Below are 17,883 nucleotides of genomic sequence, written 5' to 3'. Positions count from 1 at the left end.
AGATCAAAGATCTTGATATGAGACCAGAAACCATTATCTACAAAGGAGAAAATATATATAAAAAAAAACAACCCTCCATGATATTGAAGCTAACAACATTTTTAAGGATGAAACACCACTGACCAAACAAGTGGAAGCAAACATAACAAGTGAAACTCAAAAAAATAATAAGCAGGATACAAAGACTGCCCATGGAATGAAAGAAAGTATTCACCCAATACCCATCTGATAAGGGGTTAATATCTAAGATATATAAGACACTGCTAGAATTTAGCAAGAAAAATAATTCAATCCCATCAAAAAATGAGAAGAAGAGTTAACAGAAGGTTTCTCAAAGAATAAATACTGATAACCAAAAAGGGCACATAAAAAAAAACTTCCACATTATTAATTATCAGGGAGATGGCAAATCAAAATAACAATGAAATCATCTCACTCCACAGAGACCGGCACACATGAAGATGAACAAGAAAACCAGTGTTGGCATGGATGTGGGGGGAAAGGGACTCTTATTCACTGCTGGTGGAAATGTAGACTGATTCAACCTTTTTGGGCAACAATATAGACTTTCTTCAAAAAACTAGAAATTGAGCTTCTATTCAACCCAGTAATACCTCTCCAGAGGATATATGCTAGGGACCCAAAAGTACAATGCAGAATAGGCATCTGCACTTCATGTTGATTGGAGCACTATTCACAAGAGCCAGAATTGTGAATATTAAAATAACCCAAGTGCCCAAGAACAAATAGGTGGCTAAAAAAGCAATGGTACTTCTCTACAATGGAAAACTATGCAACTGTTAGGAAAAAATGATGTCATGAAATTTGCCTATACATGGATAGACATGGAAAGTATCATGCTAAGTGATATGAGTCAGGGGAGGGGGGGATAAACATAGAATTATTACACTCATCTATTGAATATAAAAAAAACGTAGCATGAGAATATATGCATAAACAATAGAAATGATGGGTGGGAAGTGCAGTTAAGACAGAGAATGACAATAATATTTAGAAATTTTCCCTCTGCTCTAGAACTAGGAATTGAAAGGAAGTAAAGTGATATGCAGGATACCTCTCAGTAACAGTATTACAAACCACAATACCTAAAAGGTAACTAGGGGAGAGAGAGAGAGAGAGAGAGAGAGAGAGAGAGAGAGAGAGAGAGAGAGAGAGAGAGTAAAAAGAGAAGAAAAGTGTTATGGGGTAGGAATGGGATAATGGTAGGGTAACTGAAAGAGTGAATGTGGAAATGAACACTGGTGAAAGGAGGGGTGATGGACCATTGTATGATTGAAAACCAACTATCAACAACTTTTTAATTCTGTACCTCATGATGATTTAGTAAAAAAAGTATTTTTTTTACAAAGTATGGAATGGATTTTAAATGGCAAATTATCAGGCATAAGTGCATATGTTGATTTCAATGCTATATTTATGGTACTTATATGATGTAACAATACAATACTAAATTAAAAAATCTATAACACTAAAATTTGCAGAAAAAATTAAATATAGTATTTAGCACTAAATTCCATAGTTATTAGAGTGATTAGAGTAGAGGTCTATGTAATGATACAAAAAGGCATATTAAGTGAAAGAGCAAATTGCAGAAATTTGTATAATGTTCAGTTTTATGTGTATAAATACATATGCAAATATAAGAAGAAAATGAAATGTTGAGAATTCTTACCTTGAGGAAAGAAGTTGTTCAACACAGTTGGTAGACATGTACTCTGGTTTGCCATTCTGGTTACTTTTCCTGCAGGAGACTATTTTACACACTACTGAGTTAAAGAAATGTCATGTCGGGGCCGGGCGGTGGCGCTGGAGGTAAGGTGCTTGCTTTGCCTGCGCTAGCCTAGGACGGACCGCGGTTCGATCCCCCGGCGTCCCATATGGTCCCCCAAGAAGCCAGGAGCAACTTCTGAGCGCATAGCCAGGAGTAACCCCTGAGCGTCACAGGGTGTGGCCCAAAAAACAAAAAACAAAAAAAAAAAAAAAGAAGAAAAAAGAAATGTCATGTCTTTTTTTGACAAAGATGTGATGTTGGTTTTCAGTATTTTAGTAGTCAGGGCACCCTTGGCTTGTCCTTTTTTCTCCTGCCATAAGCCTGGCAACATTTCAGATAGAAGGTCAATCCTTCTAACCACTCTGACTCTGGAGTAAAGAGGTCAAGAGGCAGAGCTGAGCCAACTCATGAAAAACATGTGGTATAGAGACCAAAAAAGAAACATCTGTGAGTGCATATTTGCCCTTGTTCTATAGTATTATTTGTCCCGACTGGTAGAAATAAAGGAGGACTTCTACACATTTTTCTCTGGTGTATTTCTTTATTGTGTAAGTATTTTGGTAACATATATAACATACACCACTTATATAATACTTAGTTCTAAAAATTGACTGTTTTGTAAAAGTACAATAAAACGATGTGTCAAAGAATGACAAAGAGCAACTTTCAAATCTGTATTTTAGAATTGAAAGACACCAGTGAACTGACCATGATGGCCAAACTTTGCCGTGCCATGAAGAGTCAGTGGTGTCTTGTCAAACCAGTGGCCAAGAAATAGGTGGTTAACTGGACACGTGTGAGAGAATTCTTCTTGTGACCATTATTGGGTCCTTGGGGCTCAGGATTATAAACATTCTACCCACCTAATAAGAGCTGAGAACATTCCAGTAAATTGTAGGACCACAGAGGTTACCTTTAAAGGTGTTGAGCAACATTGCTTTACAGTAGAAGGAATTGAATTCAATTATGGCTGACTCACCATTCTCTGAATACATCAGTCCCTTAAGATGTGTTCTGAATACGAAGAATTTCAGAACCACTGACCCAAGAAACAGAGAAGCTAATCACATAGAGACTCATTTCCTGATGACTGTTATCCTTCACTCAAATTCTACACCATCAACATTTACTCAAGATGGAGCTCCTCCTCTGTTGTCGGGCACTGAAAGCACCATCCATGCACAGACATGAGCTCAGTGCCAATTTCACAGCCTACCAGAGGGAACTGACCATGAATGCTCCACATAGGCAGGGAGAGCAGCCAGAACAGTGCAATTTTTATTCCACTATTTGAATGTACTGTTTTTAGGGTTGTGGTAGCCCAACATTTTTTCCATATAAATGAAATGAAGTGAATGAAAGCAGTACATTCAGACATTCAGATCCTATCAAATCATAGCCAACAGGACTTTCTGGCTTCAGAGAGTGAGAGAAACCTGTTGTAACCTTTTCTTTAAAAAAAAAAAAACCCAAAACAATCCTTTTAATAGCATTGATTTTCTCTAAATGAAAAACAGCATTTGAAACATCACAGTCTCACTTGGGAGGTAATATATATATGATTCAGCGCTACCTTATAATTATATTTATAACTCACCTGGGGACTAGCTCCACAAAAAATTGCTTTCTTCACCTGCTCATTAAGATTGAGTAAAGTCACCTCAATGTACCCCATGCCATTTTCTTCAACTGCACAAAGGGTTGGGGTTATACATTGAAATAACTTTTGACCTGCAGTGACTACTTTTTTCCTGAACATGACTATTACTTAGTGACAGCAGGAAACATGTGAAGAAACCCTTTATAAATATATATATATATGTATATAATATTTTATTGAGCCATCATGAGCTACATAGATACAAAGTTGTGTCAGCCATACAATGTCCAAAACCCATCCTTTCATGGGTGCACATTTCCTGACACCAATGTCCCCAGAAGAAAAGTTTTCTTTAAAGTTACTTTTTGGTGGGTTGATGGGGAGGGTGGGCTACACTCAGTGGTGTTCAAGGGTTATTTCTGGTTCCATGCTGAGGAGTGACCCATGCTAGTATTCGAGTGCTTAAATTAGGTGCATACGGAGAGTACTTTAACCCTGTACTATTTATCTGGCTATTTATCCAAAAGTTGCTTTTTGTTTGCTTTGGGGTGTCCAGAATCACACATTCAAGGAATGGATCTATCAAAGAGCTACACCCAAGCAACAAACCCTTTTTAAGGGGATTTTTTTTTATTACTAATACTTTTTTGTTTCTGGACCATATCCAATGGCACTCAGAGGTTATTCCTGGCTCTGTGCTCAGAAATCACTCCTGGAAGTCTTGAACCATAAGGGATGCAAGCAATTGAACCCAGGTCAGCTGCATGCAAGGTAAAGGTCATACCTGCTGTGCTATCGCTCCAGTCCCAAGGGAGTGTTGGTTTCTAATAATTGGCATAGGTATATCTTATTTTTATTCTAAAGTAAAAAAGTTTGAAATTGTGTATGATTACCCCTACTTGTTTGGATAAAAAAAACCTAGAGTTGAAAAAACTAACATTTCAGTTTTGACATTCCACACCAGTATTTCTCAACATTTTACCAGCCAATGACCCCTTTCTGACTTTTATTTCTTTCTGATGGTCCCCTGGTCTACCAGTTTGCCCCTGGTCTTGTGCTTTAACTTTCTTAGAATATACTGGGAGGGGGAGAGAGATAGCACAGCGGTAGGGCGTTTGCCTTAGATGCAGAAGGACGGTGATTCGAATCCCGGCATCCCATAGGGTCCCCTGAGCCTGCCAGGAGCGATTTCTGAGCGTAGAGCCAGGAGTAACCCCTGAGTGCTGCTGGGTGTGACACAAAAACAAACAAACAAAAAAAAGTAGGAGTATACTGGGGAGCTCACAGGGACCATTTGATCTCAGTTGGGAATAGCAGTCTAGACCAAATTATTTTCACTGCAAAGGGATGAATGAACAATATCATCAGAGCAGTGGGAATTGAGTTTTGAGTTAGAATTTAATCACAGTGCAGGTGGGAACTCCACTCTTTTATGCTATCCTCAGAGCAGAAGGCAGCTAGCCTGGGAATCTGACTTGGGTTTATAGTTAGCTCTTCCCATTACTGCCTGCACCGTCCATTCTTCCACTGCTAGAAGTAAACATCTCATTTGTCTGAGGCTTGAAGGTCTTAGAAAAATGCTCACAATAGGTCTGCTGTAGTGCCAAGAATTCTTCAAAAGATAAATCTTGGCTTTGGCAAAGCAAAGAGCCATAAGTCCCATCCCTTAAATCCCGTTGGTGGCTGAGGCTGTCTGATTGGCCACAGTTTAGCCTGGATGGGGTACAATCTGACTCTCAGCCCTAAGACCATTTTCCCATTCAGAGGACTAAGCTACGGATGGAAAGCAGGTTTTACCAAATCATCTTAAAAGATCACAAGCAAGATTTCTGGGTGAGAGGGTGGAACTTCCTGGCTCCATTTCAGGCTTGAGGTTGGGGTTTTATAGTCTTTGCTCTGAAGGATCCACAGGGCCCTCAGAGCAGAGCAAGGGCTTCTTAGACAAAGGAGAGAAGTTCTGGATGACCCATGAGACAGAAAGTCAGACTCTGGCAATGACTCTACTCTCTGAAGAGGATGGAAGGAAAAAGATTCATGGAAGTCCAAAAAGCTCCCAGAGGTCAGTGATGGAGAAAGACAGAGAGTGACAGCAGCACAAAGATTTTCATGGGTCTTGATCTCACAATTGTGTTCTTAGCTGTCCAGGAGGAAAGCTTGGAACCTGAGAAGTCCCAGGAGAGTGCCAGAAAGAAAGTGGGAACTTGAGTTTGTAAGCAGAAACAACTAATTTTGCCATGTGAGCTTAGAAAAGGATCACATCCTTCACTTGTGGTCTTCAGCCTTGCCCACACCTCTGTTTCAGCTTCTGAAGGACCCTGAGCAGAGAGCCCAGTCACTCCAAGACTATTTTAGACTACAGAACCTTGTCATAACCTGCCATTGTTGTGATTTATTACACAAGCATACAGACCATGTCTTCTTTCTACATCCATATCTCCTGACCTAACCCAATGAATGTCTTATTTAAACCAGCTTCTGTTTAGTATCAATTATATTTGCTTGTATATTCATACATGGCTTTTTTAAAAAGTACTGTATTCTTTCATAGACTTACAAAGGAATTCAAATCCTTAGCACATACATTATTATTGTCACACAGAAAGTGAAATCATCTTCTCCCCAACAAAGTATCTTCCTGGCATGACTAAGCGAGAGTACTGTTTTCCTCCTGCCCAACCAGAGCTCAGGGTTTCTAAAGCCTAATATTATGCTTATTACATAACAGCAAGACATCAGCCCAAGCAGCCTGCTGCTGCGCTTCAAACAAAGCAGCAGTTTTTTTTTCTTGGTTTGATAAAGAGCTACTTCAAAAATGTCTCCTGATTTCAGCAATTTGGGATCTCTAGAACGGCAAGACAAGAGATGGTTCTGAAGGTATCTAAATGCATCAGCAAAGATCCATCCGCTAGGGTCAGGCCTATAGAGACAAGGGGGCAGGAAGTGGGAGGGCAGCTCCAAGAGTTGGGGTTTGCAGGCAGTCCCTTAAGGAGCATTGCTGTGGATTAAATGTGCTCAGAGGAGGAAATGGGAAGGACACAGAGTCGACCCCTTCCATACTGGTACCATGGCAACGGGGGGGGGGGGAGCGAGTCCCTCCCCCGCCTTCCCTTTTCTAATTGGCAGAACTGTTACTAGCTGGATGTTCATTCTAGAAAATTGCTAGTCATGCTCAAAAGCCATCCAAGGGTTGCAGATGTGGCTCGGTGGCACAGTGCTTTCTGAGCATTGGAGGATCTAGGTTTGTCCTCAGCACATACACAAGGCTCACACACACTTGATCTGGTTTGAAGTGGACTTTCTTGGCATGGCTTGGTTGACTAAAAGTCTTGTTGCTCCCTTTGTCCTTCTCCTGTGGGTTTTAGTCTCAGACATCAAATGCCCAAGGCCTATTATCTTGCCACCCCCATTCAGAGGTGCCTCTCCCACGAGCTGACTGGTTAGGCTTGGAGGGTTCTTTCTTTAGGATTAACCCTGTATCTTGGAAGGTGGCAACTCTTTGTCCAAAACTGGGAGACACTGGTTCTTGGTAGAGCAGGTATATGACGTTCCAGAGACTGAATGTAGTGGTAGCTGAAGAGGTTAGTCATGGTATTGTGATAGCCAGACCACCACTTTACTATCATACCAACTCTTTACTGTGGATGAGGGCTGGAAATAGGAGGCCTGGAACAGCTTTGGGGTGCAACAGCATTCCCTCCACTCTAGAGTCAAAGTGCAGATTGAAGAACACCTTTCCCATTGTCTGGCCTTTGTTTTCTTTACAGGGTTGTCAGAACTTTTGTGTATTGCTTGCCAGTTCTCTTGTCAGTTCTCTATCTTCTTGCAACACACAGGAAACCTGGAAGCCAGATGAGAACTTGATGTTGGGGGCCTGGCTTGCTTACTGTGGAGATTTGAATGCTACAAGAAAAGGAGCTGAGGAAGTCCAGTGCCCTTACTTTTGAGAAACTCAAGTTATTGCTCTACATGTCATACAGAGTTGTATGTCCCCATTCACAACCATAAGATTTGCCACGTGGCACAGCCTTTCTGCATCCACTTCTTTGGATTCTCTCCTGTGGTTTGAGAGTGCTGTGCCCCTGCTCTCATGAGCTCTGGTCCAAGCCAGAGAGAACCAGTATCCATTGTTTAAAGCCTAGGTGAAGGTGGTGACCCCCTATAGGATCATGGAACTTCCTAACAAATTAAAAACATTTAAATAAATTTATTATTTATTACCAAAAAAGATTTAGTTTGTATACTCATTTTATATTCCTATATTCTTGGGGTCTTGTTAAAAATTCACAGGTGAGGGGCCGGAGAGATAGCATGGAGGTAAGGCGTTTGCCTTTCATGCAGGAGGTCATCGGATCGAATCCTGGCGCCCCATATGGTCCCCCGTGCCTGCCAGGAGCAATTTCTGAGCCTGGAGCCAGGAATAACCCCTGAGCACTGCCGGGTGTGACCCAAAATAAAGGATACAACTGCTAAAAAAAAAAAAATTCACAGGTGAATAGAGATCATGAGTGGGAACAGTCTGAGCAACTCTGGTGGCCCCTCCATGCCTATGGACTGGACCGCATTCCAGCACAGGGTTAAGTAATAATTGTTTGGGAAAGCAGGTGTCTTTCCTTATATGGAACCTTTCACTGAAATTGGGTAATTGAGGGTGTTTTGTCCCACTCAGCACAATCTCAGAGAGCAGGAAGAGGAAAGAATCCACCAGCACAGACTAGAGTTGAGCTTGGAACCTGACACCACCACTGGTCAGAAACCTGTCTTTGTGCCCAACGTGGCAGTTCTGTCACAAATTAATAGTCCTCTCTCCATAAAGTTTTCTTCAGAGACCTTCCTGGAATTAGGGGGTGGAGACTGAGACTGAAGTGGAAAGACACAGTTTCAGACTTCAAAAGAAACATGGTAAAGCAGCAAAGAACCCAACCCTAGGTAGTTGGGTTAGATTTTAAACCTGAAGACTAACCCATAATAACACCCTATATAATATCTCTGAAAAGGACTTCAGAATGGAAATGCTTAGGATGTTTAACAAGCTCAAATAAACAAAGAAATGGCAGCCAATATAACATAAGAGGCAATGAAAGCAGAAATGAGAAAACTACAAACAGAAATGACAGAACTAAAACATGGTAGGAAAAATAAAAAACTAATTGAAAGACCTCACTAGAAGAGTAGTAGGTGCTGAGAACAGAATCACTGAGTTCCAAGATGAAGTGAAGAAAACTTCCAGACAACAGCAGAAGACAGAATAAAAACTCAAATGAATAGCAAGCAAGAGAGAACTTTGTGATCACAAGGAACAACAGAAGAATCATTGGGACCCAAGAGTGCCAGGAAAGCAACCTGGATGAAGAAGCAACAGTCAAAGACATCATTGCTGAGATAGTCCTAGTATTGAAAAGCACATTAACCCAGATCCAGGGAACTGATGGTACCAACTAGAAGATAACCAAATAAAATACTCCAAGACATATCCTAATTAGAATGATAGAAAATACAGATAATATAAATATTGAAAACAAATATCAAAGGAAAATTCCATAAAAAGGTGTTTCCTTAATATTTACCAAATGAGACCTTCAAGGTTTGTAGATAATTGTGGAATACAGTAAATAAGAAAATGAAAGAAAAGTAAAGGTGAAAAAAAGCAATGCTTCACCAAGAATTTTTTTTAAAATATCTTTATTCAAACACCTGATTACAAACATGATTGTAGTTGGGTTTCAGTCACAAAAAGAACACTTCCCTTTTTCAGTGCAACATTCCCACCACCAATGCCCATATGGTCCCCCGTGCCTGCCAGGAGCTATTTCTGAGCAGACAGCCAGGAGTAACCCCTGAGCACCGCCAGGTGTGGCCCAAAAACCAAAACCAACCAACCAAACAAACAAACCTATAGATAAGTGAAATTACTTCTGTGTGTATCTCTCCCTCTGACTTAACTCAATATGTACACCAGTTTCTTTCTTTCTTTTTTTTTGTACCACGGTTTCTTAATCATTCATCTGTTGAAGGGCATCTTGGTTGTTTCTAGAGTCTGGCTATTGTAAATAGTGCTGCAATGAATATAGGCGTGAGGAGGGGATTTTTGTATTGCATTTTTGTGTTTCTAGGGTATACTTCCTAGGAGTAGTATAGATGTAGTATAGTATAGATAGTAGTAAAGAATTCTTTACCCATCTAGACTCTCATTCAGATTTGAAGTAATGATACATAACAGAATGGATAGACAACAGCTCTAGAATTTCATAGATTCAAAACCATCTTTACAAGGACTACTTTAAGACAATATGAATCCCATAAACATACCAGACTTCTACAGAAAGATGGCACAAAACTCCATGACAATGTCAGTGGAGTAAATGTGTCAATTCAGAGATATAGAGTGTCAGGATAGATTAAAAAATCGAACCAAACATTTTGTTGCCTGCAAGAAACACATTTGAATAGTCAGAGCAAACGAAAGACTCAAAGTCAAATGTTGAAAGACAATTCTTCAAGCAAACAACTCTCTCAAAAAGCCCAGAGTTGGCCATTCTAATATCAGACAGCAGAGACAACAAAAACAATAATGTTATAAGAGAAAAAAAGGTCATTGATTAATAATCAACGAATATGTATATCAGAAAGAACTCACACTCCTAAACATATATGCATTTAATGAAGAACCAGAAAAATACTTAAAATAACTGCTAATAATCTTGAAGGAAGACATTGATTGCAGCACAATAGTAGCTGGAGACTTCAACAATGATCTGTCTCCTCTTGATCAAGTAGACTAAAACTCAGCCAGAAAATACTGGCTCTGAAGGAGGAAATGGAATAAAGAGGCTTAATATATATAGGTATTTTCATCACCCCAAAGCTTAATACACATTCTTCTTCATAGACCACATGTTCCATGCTAGATAGATTATATGCTTTGCCATAGAACACACCTCTCTGAGGTCAAGAAGATAGAAATTATATCAACATGATCACTGAAAATAGAAGTTAATCACAGACAGAGATGGAGAAACAATTCAAACACCTTGTAAATTAAACAGCCCATTACTCAACACGTGAGTGAGAGAGGATATCGAGATTCCTGGAAACAAATAAGAATGAGGAAGCAAACTAACAAAACTTGTGGAACACAGTTCCACAAGATGAATGCTCAGGGTCCAGAGTGATAGTACAGCTAGTAGGGCACTTGGTTTGCATGGGACTGACTCCGGCATCCCACTGGGCATGGGAAGGAGAAATTCCTGAGTACAGAGCCAGATGTAACTTCTAAGAATCACCAAAGCACTATACAGATTCAATGTATAAATACGTCTATAAAGATTTGCATGTAATATATTTTTAAAAAAAATAGATCAAACACTCCTAAAATTTATATGGAGCAATAATCTCACCCCAAAATAGTGAAAACATTTCTTGGGAAAAAGAAGATGGGAGACAGCACATTCCCTTACTTCAAACTGCACTATAAAGCGGTGGTAATTAAAATAGCATGGTACTGAACTAAAAACAGACCCTCAGATCAGTGGAATAGCATTTAATATCCTGAGACAGACTCTCTGATATATGATCAACTAGTCTTTGGTATAGGACCAAAAACTATGAAGTGGAGCAAGAAAGTGTCTTCAACAGGTGCTCTTGGGAAAACTGGTCAGTTACATGCAAGAAAATGAAGTCAGACCTCTTTTTAACCTCATGTACAAAAATCAAATCAAAATGGATTAAAAATATTGATTAGACCTGAACATATAAGATATATATAGTAAAATGTAGGCAGAACTCTCCATGATATGGAAGCTAAAGGCATCTTTAAGCATGAAATGTCACTGGCCAAGCAAGTGGAAGCAAAGATAAATAATAGGACTACATTAAATTTAGAAACTTCTGTATCTCAAAGGAAATAAATGCTCACAGATTGAGAGAAATTATTTACCCACCACTTATCTGATAAGGGATTAATATCAAATATATGATGCTGGTAGAACTCTATAACTCTATAAGAAACTGGTTAATTCTATAAGAAAAAAAATCCAATCCCATCAAAAAGAGAAGAAATGAACAGAAACTTCTCCAAGGAATAATTACAAATGGTCAAAAGGCAAATGAATAAATGCTCTGCATTAGTAATCATTGGAGATATGCAAATCAAAATAACAATACAATATCACCTCACACCACAGACATTGGCACACATCAAAAAGAACAAAAATAACCAATGTTGGTGTGGTTTAGGAAAAAAATGGACTCTCATCCACTGCTGGTGGGAATGTCAGTTAGTCTAGCCTTTCTGGCACACAATATGGACATTCCTAAAAATAAATAAGTAATAAACTAGGAATTGAGCTTATATTTGACCCAGCAATTTCATTTACTTGAATATACTATAAGGTCCTAAAAACAAAATAAGTAAAAGACATTTGCACCGCTATATATCTTGCAGTGTTAGCCACAGTAACCAAAATTAGCTAAAAACACAAATGTCCAAGAATAGATGACTGCGTAAAGAAACCATGATATATATACATACATGGTGGAATAATATTTGGCCATAAAAAATAAATTCATCCAATTTTCTGTTATATGAATGGAAACAGTCATGCTGAGTGAATTTAGTCACAGCGAGAGAGACCAACACAGAGATATAGATACAGAGAAATATGAGATTTATATGAACATAAGATATAGAGAAACATAAGAATCAGGTTAGAAATAGAGATATGGGCCCTGAGAGATAGCACAGCGGCGTTTGCCTTGCAAGCAGCCGATCCAGGACCAAAGGTGGTTGGTTCAAATCCCGGTGTCCCATATGGTCCCCTGTGCCTGCCAGGAGCTATTTCTGAGCAGACAGCCAGAAGTAACCCCTGAGCACCGCCAGGTGTGGCCCAAAAACAAAAAAACAAAATAAAAAAAAAAGAGAGAGATATGAGAAACTTAATAGTGGAATAACAAATACCTAAAGACAATGGAGACAAAGAACTTGAGAACAGATCTTGTCAAGGTAGGAAATATGCCTCTTGGGGTAGGACTAGGGTGGGGTGAGAACAAAGTGGGTGCAATGAGCATGGAGAAGGAAGAGGAGGGGGCGGTGCTTAATGATGATAAAGTGAAACCCTATCAGTACTGCTAACTTATAGTGCAGAAAATTGTAAATATATATATATATATATATATATATATATATATATTGGTTTTTGGGCCACACACGGCAGTGCTCAGGGGTCACTCCTGGCTGTCTGCTCAGAAATAGCTCCTGGCAGGCACGGGGGACCATATGGGACACCGGGATTTGAACCAACCACCTTTGGTCCTGGATCGGCTGCTTGCAAGGCAAACGCCGCTGTGCTATCTCTATGGGCCCTCGATAAATAATTTTTAGAGTACCTCTTATAAAGACAGAGTGGTGAGTGCAGAGAAATGAAGGGTGGAGGGAAGTGGACACTGGTGATGGGATTGGTGTTGAAGCATTGCATGTCTGAAATCCAATCATGAATAACTTTTAATTTCACAGTAACTTTAAAAAATTGGGCAATTATGGTTTGAGAATTAATATGGGGGCTAAAGCACTTGGCTTACATGTTCTACTCCCTGGCACCATATATGGTCCCCTGAGCACTGCCAACACTGATCCCTGAGCACAAAGTCAGGAGAAAGTCCTGAACACAGCTGGGTGTGGTTCTGAAACAAAAATCAAAATAAGGGCCAAAGTGATAACACAGTAGGTAGTGAAATGCCTTGCAAGCAGCTGACCCGGGTTTGATCCCAGACATTCTATATGGTTCCCGAATCTAACAGGAGTAATTTCTGAGGGCAGGAGTAACTTCTGAGCACCACCACAAACAAACAAAAAAGTAAAATCAAATGAAAACGAACTGTTGATAGTTGTAAAGGTATGACCAAAAGAAAAGTATCTGTTAACTTTGTCTTCTTATTAAGGTTCATTTGAAATCACTCTAACGCAGAAAAATACATCTTCCAATGCATTCAAGTCATCTCATCAGTTAAATTCATCATAGTTGAATTGCTATCATTTTACTTGTGAGATTTAATAACACTTAATATATTGTATTTTGCATATGAATTAAGGATCATGATTACCTGATTCATTTGTATATGGAACTTACATTTATTGAATATTTACTAATGAACCAACGGTTGTAAAATATTTAACTCTTCTTCTCTTCCAAGAGTTTATATTTCACAGATTGAAAAAAAGTGCACAGCACAAAAATATGTAAATATACTTTGATATAAAAATCAGTTTGTTTCTTTGCAAGGACAGTATAGGCTAAGTCCACCTAACTCTTAGCTTCAGGGCTTTAGCTGAAATTAGCTATGGTTTGGCTCAGGTATGTGGTATCAAAGGAGCTACTGAGAAGCTCTGAATACAGGAAAGATTCTAGAGGTTGTGGAGAGAGCAGCTGGGTTGAAAGGAAGCCTTTTGCCTCAACATGAAGTAGGAATCTTTTGGCTATTCTCAAAGAAGTTGTGTGAATGAAACCCAGTGAAGAACATGACTGGAGCATTCTTGCTTTTCTGGCTTTGAATAAGAACAAAATGTTAAGTGGAACAGAAGAAGGGGGTTAGATTATCAATGGCACATTAATCCTTTGGAGACTCTGAACTGGTCAGTCAATAGACTGTGCTGGAGAATCCATCAAAAGGAATTTCAGTATAAAATCAGAACTGAGAGCCAGCGTAGGGGTGATGTGTATGGGCATGGACAGAGCCATGGAGTCCTCAAAGAGAACTGGCTCTACAGATCTGAGAAGGGCCTTGCTAGGACTGAACAAAAACAATCACCTTTGAATCAGTCAGTGGGGTTGAGGAAGATTAAATGGTACCAGGTAGGTGATGTCTCTGTATTAGCCATGTTCATGAACATGATGTCCTAAGGAGTCGGTAGGGAGGAGTTGGACCAACATAAATACGTGTCTGGAATGCTTTTCTTTATTGGTTCCTTTATCTTTTTTTTGCAGTGCTGGAGATAGAATCCAGGTTTCATGCTCTACCATTGAGTCACAGGCCTTTTATCTAGGTGCTTTACTTCATTGAGCTGGAGAGATTTTAGTAACTCAACATTCATTTTCTAACACTCAGTACTGTCTTGCTCTTGCTGCCTCTAGGATATTTGAAATTATATTATTAATATTGGAATTTTATAGACTTATCAGTATACTAAAACTTGAATATTAAGCTTCAGTTCTAAAACTTGAGACTTGAATGAGACATTTGATCAGCAGCTGGAGTTTAGGGAAACAGTTTAAACAGTGGAGCACAGGGAAGACCCTGAATTCAATAGCCAGTACTGTGTGGTCTCTGCACCACTGGATATGATCCTGATGGCACCCAGCACCACAGTTCCCAAGCACTCCAATGTGTGGCCCTTATTGAAAATAATCAAAAAGTAAAATAAGGACTGGGGAGATAGTAAAGGGTTTAGGACACATACCTTTCTTGTGCTTGACCCTAGTTTGATCCCACTTACCACGAGTCTCTGGTGGTCCATAAATCCCAGTTGTATGATCCTGGTGGCTGCCCAAGCACCACTAGGGAGGCTCTGGTGGCCCCTGACAAAAAGGTTCAAATAGATCCACTGAACCTCTAGCCTATTTAGCCAAGAATTTCCAAATGTGGCCTCTGGGTCCCCTGAGTATTACTTGGGAGGCTCAAAACTTAAGAACAAAATGAAATTTTAAAATCTTGACCTGGAGTGTTCTTCACCCCACATCACATGTGAGTGATCATTTTCGGGACCTGCCAAGTAACTACTTGGCCAGGTCTCCCCCTCATCCTGGCCCTGTATCCCACATTTCATTGCCTACTTGAAGACTTCCCTAACATGACCCTGCTGCCCCCTGGCCTCTTTCTGAGTTCCTTGTTCCACCTTGGCCCCCTTCCTATATGGACCAAGCTTGGTGACACCTCACAAAGGCTGCCAGCAATACCAAGTGGGGTTAACGGCTGTAGAGCCCTGATGGGCAAATGACAGCATTCAGGAGAGTCAGTGCTCCTCAAGGCAGCTGGCACAGATGCCTGGAAGAAATGGGTCACCCCAATGATACATCTGGGTAGTTTTACATTTTACTTAGTTTCCTTGTCTCTCCATACTTTTGTCAAAAGGCATGTGAGCTACCTGGGTTGGATGTGTGAGGTGGGATAAGGAAACAAACTGGAGCTGGAGTGATAGCTCAATAGGTCTTAATGACAGACCAACTGTTGGGTACCAGTTGGGTCCTTTCTTAGAATGAACTCAGACAATTTCTGTAACCCCTTAAATGCTAGTACACCTTAATTTCTTGACGTAGAAAATGGGCAAATTATTAGAATCTTCCTGATGGTGGGAAAATCAAAGTGTGACCACAACTCTTAGCTAATTGGAATCAGAGAGAGAGAGAGAGAGATACTTTGTAAACTGAGAGAGTAGAGGTGGGGTAGGAAGAAGCAGAGGGTCACCCCCATATGTTTGCCTTTGTTCTCTCCACTCAGGAATACCCAATATAAATCTGAGCACTCAGGAAACATCTGAAAGGATTCCTAGCTGGATCCTGGTCAGGAAATGGTTCCATAAGGGGAAGGTAGGCAGGTAAGAAAAGAAAGGCCAGAGAGGAAAGCTTCTGGAGGGACAGAGCTGACCGATGGAGAACCTAGATTATTAGTTCTAGCCCTGCCCTATTTTTGTTGTCTCCTGATGGAACTCCTTCCAATGTGATTTTGCCAGCTGGAAGTTTCTACCATTGTTATTCCATGAGAAATACCGATCCTCATTACTGTCTAAAGGGGAAGGTTCTGGTTTAGCACCTTTCTATCCTTCCCTGCTAAGATGGGGCCCTCCCTCTGCTTTGCAAAGACCCTTCAGAAAGGCTAATAGGCTAATTCTCCCTCCAAGCAGTCTCCCAGCTTCTGGGGTACAGGCATGGGGCCAACCACTCAAGACTGAGTGTGTCATAGAGAACCTGGTCATTTCTCTTACACAAAACGTATCATATATCCCCTTTGGAGGAGAAATACCTGAAGTTGACCAAATACATAGACTGGGTTCTGGAACCTTCTGCCTTACAGAGAAGTGGTAGTTCTGTAAGATGGCAACTGGAAGATCTGAATTTTTGCACAGCACAGAGGGTCAAAAGTTGCCCGTGTGAAGAGAAACAAAGTTCAGAGGTAGAGCTGAAACCAGGCCTTTCCTCTCACTTTGCAGCATGCCTGGAGTCCAGTGGTCCCATTAATCTCATCAAAGTTTAGAGTGTCTCTTGCCAAACAAGCTAGATTTCCTGACCCCACTGTGGTCAAAATGGACCCTTGTCTCCTTGTGCTCAAGCCACATTGCCTCACTTTCTCTTGACCAACATTTTACTTTCTCTGGTATGAGATTGATTTATTGTTCTATTCTATAATTAATTAGAACTGCTCAACGTTGACTCAGCAAATATTATTAGCTCTGTGAAGGCAGGAATTGGTGTGAAATAAGCCAATAGCTATTTATATCCAACCATTCATTTAACATGGGGGATGCTATTTGTGTTAATTGAACCAAATTTAATTGTGAGCCACCGGTAGTATTGGTCAGTATTCAGTTCAATGTTGGTTAGCTTCAGTTGACCAGGCATTGTTAAGTTCTAAGAATAGAGGCTAACATCTATGAGAGCTTTGTTTTCTAGAGCTTTCCTTCTGCTGCGGAACATAGACAATAGTAACAAAATGCCATGTCAATGAGAAGACTAAAGTGGGACTCCTGCAATACACAACTCCAGGGAGTGCTGTACATATAGAACTTAATGTCTCAGGAACTCCCTAGATCATGCAAAGACCGTTGCCCTGGTGATACTGTTTCCCAAGAACTGACCCAGTTCCAGATACACATTGAGTGCTATGTGAAATTGTAAAGAAGAGTAAATGATACTTACCTGGCAGGGGCGATTCCATAATCATGAAGGTAGTTTCCCCAGGGTGAGGCTCGCCCATTGCACTCCGGGCGTGTTGACCTCTGCGATTTCCCCATATGTGGGAAACTCGACTGTGTAATTTATGGTAGTGGGGAACTGCATGTGTGCTATCCCCTGGAAAAAAAAGATTAAATGAATAAAGAGTGGTCTGTGTCAACCGAGTAACATTTAATATCTGACTATAACCATTTTTTTTCTCTGTACATTTCTAGCCCTTGGAAGGCAAGTAGGGCTCTGGGATTAAAAGTTCAGTGAAGTGTCAGCAGAAGGACTGGCTTTCCAGCTGTTTCCTCTGTGGCAGAAAACAAAGATGGCTCAAGTGCCCAGAGCCTGTGTGATTTTGTAAAACTGAATCTGATTAGATATGAAACATTTGCAAAAGAAGGGAGCCTTTCCTTTCCTTACCGTAAACCACTGAGAAATTGGGATTGTCTGTACCTAGGGCAGAACCTAATCTATTCTGACCAAACCTGTACCTTCTCTGAAGATTGAGTCTTGGGAGTAGTTACTGAGCTCAGTACCCAGGTTATCACAAATGATTTAAGGGGGAA

General features: G+C 40.3%; 1 non-coding gene across 1 annotated transcript; it reads left to right on the top strand.

The window, feature by feature from the left end:
- The first annotated feature begins 17,285 nt into the window (after positions 1–17,285).
- On the top strand, positions 17,286–17,449 carry LOC126004948 (U1 spliceosomal RNA). Its single transcript, XR_007494151.1, has one exon. It is a non-coding gene; the product is annotated as a U1 spliceosomal RNA (small nuclear RNA).
- The last annotated feature ends 434 nt before the right edge of the window (positions 17,450–17,883 follow it).

The sequence above is a fragment of the Suncus etruscus genome, chromosome 3 (genome assembly GCF_024139225.1).
Source record: "Suncus etruscus isolate mSunEtr1 chromosome 3, mSunEtr1.pri.cur, whole genome shotgun sequence".
Classification (NCBI taxonomy): Eukaryota; Metazoa; Chordata; class Mammalia; order Eulipotyphla; family Soricidae; genus Suncus; species Suncus etruscus.
This window is presented reverse-complemented; position numbering and strand designations above follow the sequence as displayed.